The following is an 8,804-nucleotide window of genomic DNA, read 5'->3' on the forward strand; positions in this document are numbered from 1 at the left end:
AAGTGACATATCATAATCAATGTTCATTAACCGAAAAGAAACTCTATGGTTGGGGTTACCAAAATTCAACTTATCTTTGGTAAAAGCAATTGAGCTCAAAAATTCATAAGTGAAATTTTCATAACCCCGCATAGGCTTCAACATATCAGTCCAACCTAACTTTCCTATCAACCTAGAAACATCATCTAAAAGCTCTAGCACATCTAAAGTATGAGAATCAGGATACCGAGAAGGATGCAAGGTTTTAGAGATGAGAATTTTATACCTGTCCCGTTGCTTGTTGTCTCGGAATTGGATTCCATGATTCTTTACTTGGGCTTGCTTCTTTGGGGGAGGACCGGAAGAGCTTGCTGGTTCCTTTCCACTTCTTCTTCGTGAAGCCATTTGACCTTGGTTGTGGTTGATATGAAGGTTTAGGGTTTGGGAAGATTTGTGGTGGAAAGGATTGGTTTAGGGTTGGGGTTGATGTTTTAGTAAGGTTTATTAGTTGGTTTATGGAGATTGGTTGAGAATTTGTGGTTTTTGGGTTAGATTTTGAATGATTAGGGTTTTGGTGAATTATGGGTTTGGGTGGATGAAATGTGTTTTTGATTGGTAATTTGTGTTTAGAATGAAGTTTGTGATTGATTGGTGAAAGAATGGAGTGATTTGGTGAAGATTTGATGGAGATATTGAGATTTGAGGTTTGATAGTTATGGAGGTTTAGAGAGAGGTTTAGAAGATGAAAGAAGGTTGTGGTTTGTGAATGAGGAAGAAGATGAGAAAAATTTTGTGTTATTGGCAGCAAGAGATCGGGCACGGCCGTGCTGCCCTTGGCACGGGCCGTTCCAACTTACTGGAGTTTTGGCATGGTTTTGGCTAGAACATCTGGCACGGCCGTGCCAACCTTAGCACGGGCCGTGCCAACCTTCTGGACATAGGGGCTTCAAAATTTTCAACTTTTCTTGAATCATACTCGGACAATTACCTACAAAACACTTAAAACAAAGGAAAACAAACAAAACAAAAGCAATTAAATGCGTGGGTTGTCTCCCACGAAGCGCTTGTTTAGAGTCACTAGCTTGACGGTTGGAAGGCGGTTTTAACTATCCTATACCCAATCTCTCACTAAGGGATAATGGCCACAAACTAACATTCTCTCCCAAATCACACATGGCTTTCTCAATTGTTTTATATCCAATGACACAAGGTATGGAAAATCTCTCTGGATCCTTAAGTTTAGGTGGCAATTTGGTTGGAAGTATTTCAATAAAATTTCTGAACTGCTCATCTAACTTGGATTTAGCAAACTCTTGTGTTAAAGGAATTTTAGGCTCATGAGAAGGTGAAACAAATGGCTTGTCATTCTCTCCTATAGCTTTCTCACTTTGAGGCTCATCACTTCCTATATCTCCTTCATTGTTCTTAATTTTCACAACGGGGTCCTCTAATTGGTTACCATCCCTAAAAATAATAGCACTTATATGGTTTTTGAGGTTGGTTTCGGTTTGGCCTAGAAGGACTTCGGAGGTTTGAGAGGGAGTAGCCACCGGTTGGGGTACTTGAGAAGTATGAGTCTCTATCATCTTACTGTGAGTAACTATGGAGTCTACGTTCGATGTATGTTTGGCAAGAGAGTCCTTCAAAAATTCAGTTTGGTTTTTAAGTTCTTGGAGCTGCTCAGATTGATTTATAAGAAAATTTTCTAAAAAAAGTTCCAAGCTGGATTTTTGAGGGATTATTTGGTTGTTTGCATAACTGAGTGGTGTTGTTTCTTGTCCAAAAAGATTTTGAGGGGTTTGAAAAAAAATTTGGTTGTTTTTAAACCCTTGATTATATTGAGCATAATTTACTTGCTCAGGACTTCTAACAACACTACCTAGTTGGCAATCAATGCCAATATGGCCAAATACACCACAAACTTCACAAAGAGGTGATACAGGGGCAGGTGTGACAGCATTAGTATTTATTTTATCAAATTTTTGTGTGAGTGCGTCAACCTTAGCAGCTAGATGATCAAGGGAAGAATTTTCATACATACCTACCTCTTTCTGAGAGGGCGAAGGAGCAACATTAGTGGTGTCCCTTTCGTAGGTCCACTGATAGTGGTTTTGTGCCATGTCCTCGATCAAAGCATATGCTTCTGTGTATGTTTTGTTCATCAAAGCTCCACCTGCAGCTGCATCAACATAAATTTTTGTGGGATACAAAAGACCATTATAAAAAGTGTGAATAATAAGCCAGTTCTTTAAACCATGACGGGGACAAAGTCTAAGCATCTCTTTGAAACGCTCCCACACATCGTAAAGAGATTCTCCATCTTTTTGAGTGAATTGTGTGATTCGATTCCTTAATTGAATTGTTTTAGAATAGGGGAAGAATAGGGCAAGAAAAGTTTGCTTCATTTGATGCCATGAAGTGATAGAACCAATTTTCAATGAATTAAACCAAGTACTAGCTCTACCCCCTAGGGAAAAAGGAAAGTAGTGCAGCCTTACGACCTCTTGGTTTGCATTCACGGTTCCACTGAGTCTTAAAAAAGTTGAAATATGAAAATTCGGATCCTCAGTGGGTGATCCGAAAAATTGATTTTGCTGCACTAAGTGAATAAGTGCAGGTTCTATTTCAAAATTGTCATCAACCGTTGGGTACACAATGGCATCGTATGACTCATTTGAAGATGGGATTGCATACTCTATGAGAGTGCATTCCTTAGCCATATCGTTATTATCTTCCCAAGAAGTTAAAGGCAAAAGAAGAAATAGAAAAAGAAAGAATAAAGAAAGATATATATATATATATATATATATATATATATATATTGGTCTAATCACTATTAAAAAGTTAATCAAATTACAACAACTCCCCGGCAACGGCGCCAAAAACTTGATAGGGCCAAACCGCAAGTGCACGGCCTATCGAAGTAATAGTAGTAAGGAAGAGTATCGTTCCGCTAGGGAGTTGGTCAATCTAATTAACTTTTAGAAAATGATTAGGGGAGAAAAGAGATAAGAAGTTTGAGAGTGCAGTTGTTGAAAGTAAATAACAATAATAATAAAGAGCCTTGGGATCGTTGGTTCATCATAATAACGAATCTTTTCACATGCAAGCCTTAAACTTATAATTATGCGTTAATCTTAATTTCTAAGGACAAGTTTCTCTTTAGTATATCACAGCTTCTCTCAAAGTCAGTGAGTGTATCCCTCCAACAACCACACCTATTCTCATGGGTGATTGCCTTTGGGACCCTTGAAGATCGAAACTTTATGTGTCCCAAGGTTTGCTAGACTATTCTCATGTTTCGCAAACCTTGTCTAAATTCACTTGTTCGAATATCAAAGCTCTGTGTTCGCTTTATGAATTGATATTTGAGATGATGAATTAATCATTATCAAACCCTCCGCGTTCGCTTCCACAGTTTGATAATAATTAATTCATGTTAAAGCGGTGAATTTAGATTAGGAATTAAGGTAACATATAATTAGGGTTTAAGGCTTGGATTGATTCGGATTACGTCATTAGACTTATCCAACAATCCTAAGACAAAGAAGTCTACTCACTCATGTTCATCGTAGACATGGGGGAAGAAGAGAGAAAACGGTAAAGTAAATTGCAAGGAAGGAAGTAAATAAAATAAAGACTTTTATTGAAATAATACTTAAAATATTCAAAGGAAAGGTGAATTGTTTATGATGGAATGCTGCTCTATTTATAGCTTTACAATTGACTTAGAAACTAAGCAACTACAAAGGCAAAATAGTAAAGCTGCAACGGAGTAACTTGGGCTTGAAGAAAAGCAGCAAAAGTGGCTTCTGGAGGTGGCACGGCCGTGCCACATGTTGGCACGGGCCGTGCCAAGCTTCTGACTTGGTGGAATATATTTTTGCACCATATTTTCGTATTTTCGCACTGTATTTGCTCCAGTCCTCTTTCTTTTGCTCCAAGACACCTTCCACCATATATTCGTTCCTAAAATATAATAAAAAGCAATTTGAAGTAAAATATTCAAAAAGGAAATAAATATGCAATAAAATAAAATCAAATCTTTAATAAAACTAAACTAAATAATGCATTAAAATAGACTAATTAATGACTCATCACCTACTTAAGACAAATTTTATTCTCTGTGGTTGCCTCTTCGGAATGCTATGGTGATAAGTTTTCCATGGAGACTTTCAACCTCGTTTTCTTGCTCTTGTGCCTGCTTAACCGTGGTGTTGCAGGGGTGGTGGTGGTGGCGATGCGTAGTGGTGGTGGTGTTGAAATGTGGTGGTGGGCGGATTAGTAAAAGGGGCGGTTGGTGTTGCTTAGGTGAGGAGGTGGGTGCTTTTATGGTGGTTGTCGTTGTGGGTGATTCCTTTTGGAGACCGCCTCTGTTATTCGGGTCCATATTCATTCACGCTACCTCTTGTTTGAGTTTAGGGTGGTTAAGGTGTTTAGGGTGTTTTTGAGGGCGCGTGTCCTTTGAGCTGAGCATTTTGTTCCTTTTTGATTGATGTATGAACCACGACAATCTTACTTTGTGTGGGCCGATTACTTTTGCTTCGAGATCGGGAGTTTGCATCTAGCTGCAATCTTGTTTGGCTGACATTCTCTGGTGGACCGGGGGTAAGGGGTGCTCGTTTGTTTGGGTTATGAAGTCTGGTGGGCCGATCACTTTTGAGTCGAGATCGGGAGTCAGTTCTTTGTCTCAAGTTTAGTTTTGGGCTTTTATGGTGTTCTTTCAGTGGTCCGGAGGTTGTGAGGTGGTGGAAGCTGGTTGATATTTAGAATAATGTCTCAGGTTAGGGGATGCGGCTGGAGTGTTTCATTTAGAGGGGGTTATTTTGGGTTGAGTAGTGATGATGGGTAGTTATGTTTTTTTTTCCCTTCTTCAGTGGTGGTTTCGTGAAGGGGTCTGCTTTTAGGTGGTGATGTTGTAGGGGTTTTTATTGTGTTTATTTTTCGGGTGTTCCGCCTATTTACGGAGCCTTTCGTTTGTATTTAATGTTTTTATAAATTAAAGAACAATAGTTAATTTAATATTTTTTCCTCAAATTGAGCATCAAAATTTTAAATGCTTTATATTTGTCTTGAAGCATAATGACCCTGGGGTTCTTTTTTCCTCAAATTGAGCATCAAAATTATTTCCTACAAAGGTCCATCACGGAAACTACCGACTAAGGCCTTACGGTTTTGAACCTTGTCTTGGCTATAGTAAAATAATATCACAAGAAAGGGGGTTTGTATTGTGACCTATTAAAATTTAGCAATAAAAATTTATCAAGTAGATACTTGAATTATATTAGACTGTTTGTAGTACAATAAAAATGTCATGGGTGTGAAATTGAAAATAAAATGAGATATATGAAAGAAAATCAGACACAAACACTTAGATTACTCCTGGACCTATACAGTCACTTTCTTTTCACCACTTTGAGAAACACAATAGTCTTAACTAATTTTTACAACTATTATTATACTAAGTGATCCTTGAAGCCTTTTGTTGCTGCTTTAGATCTGTTTGTCGCCTTTATAAATAACATAAGAAATAGAGGTGCTGCTGCATTTTTGCTTTTGTTACACAAGGTGAGAAATTCTCAAGTTGATGAAAGAGTCGCTAAATTTTTTTCCTAGCTTAAAATCCAGTGACAGGATTTTTGCTCAATGGATAAATGGCTTTCCTTCTTTGCATTCCCTTGTTTTCATACACTCTTGAGGGTCATATTGGAAGAGAATAGTTGTCAACATAAAATATGTAAAATGTAAGACAACTTGCTATTGAATGATGTCATGAATAGTGTCATGCAAATTTTGTTAAGAGTCGTAGCAATATAAACTCTACTTCTTTGATGTGTTGTCTACTTCTCGTAAGCCCAAGCTTTGTTTAGCATAGGTTGTTTGACAGCATCTATGATTTAATTATTTTTCTACTTTGTAAAATATATTGTATTATTTATGATCTTTTTGTAGCAGCGTCTCTGGAATCTTAATTGTACTTTAGTTTCTCAATGATCTTGATAAGTTAATTCTTCCATTAATTGCAAACTCTTTGCACCTAGGACTAATGATTAATTTTTCCACTTTGTCTTTGGTGGGTTGACATTTGCGAGATTCTTTTCAAGGATGAAAATGAATATGATCCTGAGAAATCTGATAATTGTGTTTGCTTTGTAACATGTCTTATAGAATTCACTCAAGAGCATAAGTTATATACTCGATAATATTTTTTTTGACAGTCAGAAAACTTCATTCATTCAAAGGCAAAAAATAATACAATCGATTAAGAGTTGGGACATTCCCCACACCCATAAATAATTGAGATTAGACCTAACAATCAAGATAGTAGGATACATCCTAACGATACATCTATAAAGTTCAGAAAACAAAAGGGCAACAATACTCCAAAAACAATACCCTAACAACCAGACTAATTCCTTCCACCTATGGTCCAAGATCACCAAACTTTTGAGATCCATAGTCTTTGATGTCATCCAACTCCGGAAAAATGATTGTGCTGTTGTTCGCGCATATTGACTATAATTGGTCTCTGTGATAACCAATACAACCATACGTTGAAAAGTCCTATGTGAGGCTGAGAGGATGATGAGTTTGCTGATTTTTAAGAATCATGGACATAGCTAGTGTAGTTTTATCAAATATAGAAGGGATTCAATCATATTCTCGTATATTTTTTTTTTTTTTTTGAGATTATAGTTTTATCAAGTATGCTTGTGGTTAAATATAATATAGAAGGGATCCAATCATTCATTTATATTCTTTTTCTAATATTGTTTTCCTTGTTTCATCATTGTCTAAATTTGATGAAAGATACATGGGAGTTGAAATGAATTCTGAATCATTTTCGTTTTGCTTTATATGGAAACCAAGAAAAAAATCTAAGTTCTCACAATATACTCATACTCATTTCAAATTCACTTTGCATGAGTTTTGAAATTCCTCAAACATTTTTTCATTGGTGGCTCGAGAATTGATGTCATCAAAATATACTTGCAAAATTATTAAAAAACAATTATTTATTTTTCTGAAAAATGCAATTTCAATATTTCCTCTTGAGAAACCATTTTTTATTAAGAACATACTTAATATCTCATACTAACCTCTTGGAGGTTTATGTAAGTACACCTCCTCATATAGATAACCATTCAAAAAGTCACTTTTTCCTTCCATTTGAAAAAGTTTGACACATTTATGGGATGCATATACAAGTGATTATGGAATTCTTGAATCCCCCCTTAGTCTTTGTTGGAAATTAAATTGAGAAATTATTAGTTTATAACTAGTCTCATTTTCTTTAGGATTTAATAAAGTAGAACATAACCCCATGATGAATCACTTGAAGTTTATTTTAATGTCCCCACAATTCAACCGTTTACAGCTGCATGATTCACTTATTAAGATGAGTTATAGCCCTAAATTCATATGTAGATTCAATTATATTGAAAAAGAAATTCGCAACTTCCTTCCTCCAATGGAATTAGGGTCGTCAATCCTAATATGCTATAGAGACGGATATGGCAACCATAATCAAAGAGGTTTAGTTGCACATGACATGGTAACCAACTACATTACAAAACAATAGAAAAACATACCCTAGAAAGAACAAGAGGAGAACAGAGATCCTCTTCCTTGAAGCTCCTGATGCTTGACCATTGCCTTGTACCGCTAGCTTTCTGAATGAATAAAAGAGTGTGCAAGGGTCTCAGTTTATAGTGCATGACTACATAGAGGTTAAGAGAGTAAAAATAGAGTTTTTCCACCTAAAAAGGCTTGGAAAAAAAATCTTCCTCGTCGGGCCCATGTGCAGGGAGCATGGTCTTGTGTAGGGTGCATACTGGATTTCTTTTCATTTGACTCATAGTAATTCACTTTTATCCTAAATCATGCAACTTCATAGCTGTTTTGACTCTTTTTAGTAAGAAATCATGTAAATCAGCAAAGCAAGACGTCTCATGAAGTATGAAGGATATGAATAATAAAGATCAATGGTTGTTATAAGTTTTTTTGAAGGCAATACAAGTTGGGAAAATTCATCTCAACTTCCAAGGCATTTCAAGACGAAAGAACGCTCAAAAATGGACGAAAATTGAAAAATCCACACTTAGTTTACTGCCTCACGCTCCCCTGTAAATTGGACAGCCTTGGGGTCTGCCTCATGTGCCCCTGTGACACAGTCAATGCACCCATTTTCTTTTCTATGGGTAAAATGCTTATTTTGCTTGTTTTCCAAGTTAGATCAGAGGAAAAAGCCAAATTATTATCTCTTAACTTCTAAGCAATGCTGCACTATAAATAGAGACCCTTGTACACATTTTTATTCATTTGGAAATTTGGAGGTTAAAAGCAATGGTCAAGCATCCGGAGCTTCACAGAAGGGTTCCTTCCTCCTCTTGTTCTCTAGTATATATTTCTTTTCTTTTCTTCTTCCTCCTCTTGTTCTCTAAAATGTTGATATTAGGGTTGTAAAATGAACATCTATTTATTTGTTGGATTAAATTAATTTAATTTTTGTATTCATTATAATTAGAGTTACATTTTCTTTTCATATGTTTCACCGTTTGAGTCTTTTATAAACTAGGTTAAGGTTCTTCTACTAAGTCTTGTGCTTCAACTGAAACGATACATAAGATTTTTTCTCAATAGTCTTTAATTTATTAGGTACCCCTAGGTTTTGAGGTTAGACATCATCATTGAATGTATTTCTTCATCTGACAATGTAGAAAACACACAAGAAGTTGACATCAAAGGATATGTTCATGGTTTTCGTAATTGAGTTATGGAGAAATCCAACATTTGTAGGAATTAGAATATTCTTCCTACAAATT

General features: G+C 36.1%; 1 non-coding gene across 1 annotated transcript; it reads left to right on the forward strand.

Annotated features, from left to right (window-relative positions):
• The first annotated feature begins 2,229 nt into the window (after positions 1 to 2,229).
• Positions 2,230 to 2,336, forward strand: LOC146936154 (small nucleolar RNA R71). Its single transcript, XR_015033740.1, has one exon. It is a non-coding gene; the product is annotated as a small nucleolar RNA R71 (small nucleolar RNA).
• The last annotated feature ends 6,468 nt before the right edge of the window (positions 2,337 to 8,804 follow it).

Source organism: Medicago sativa, chromosome 3 (genome assembly GCF_051527215.1).
Source record: "Medicago sativa cultivar Bolivia chromosome 3, Bolivia_mono, whole genome shotgun sequence".
Lineage (NCBI taxonomy): Eukaryota > Viridiplantae > Streptophyta > Magnoliopsida > Fabales > Fabaceae > Medicago > Medicago sativa.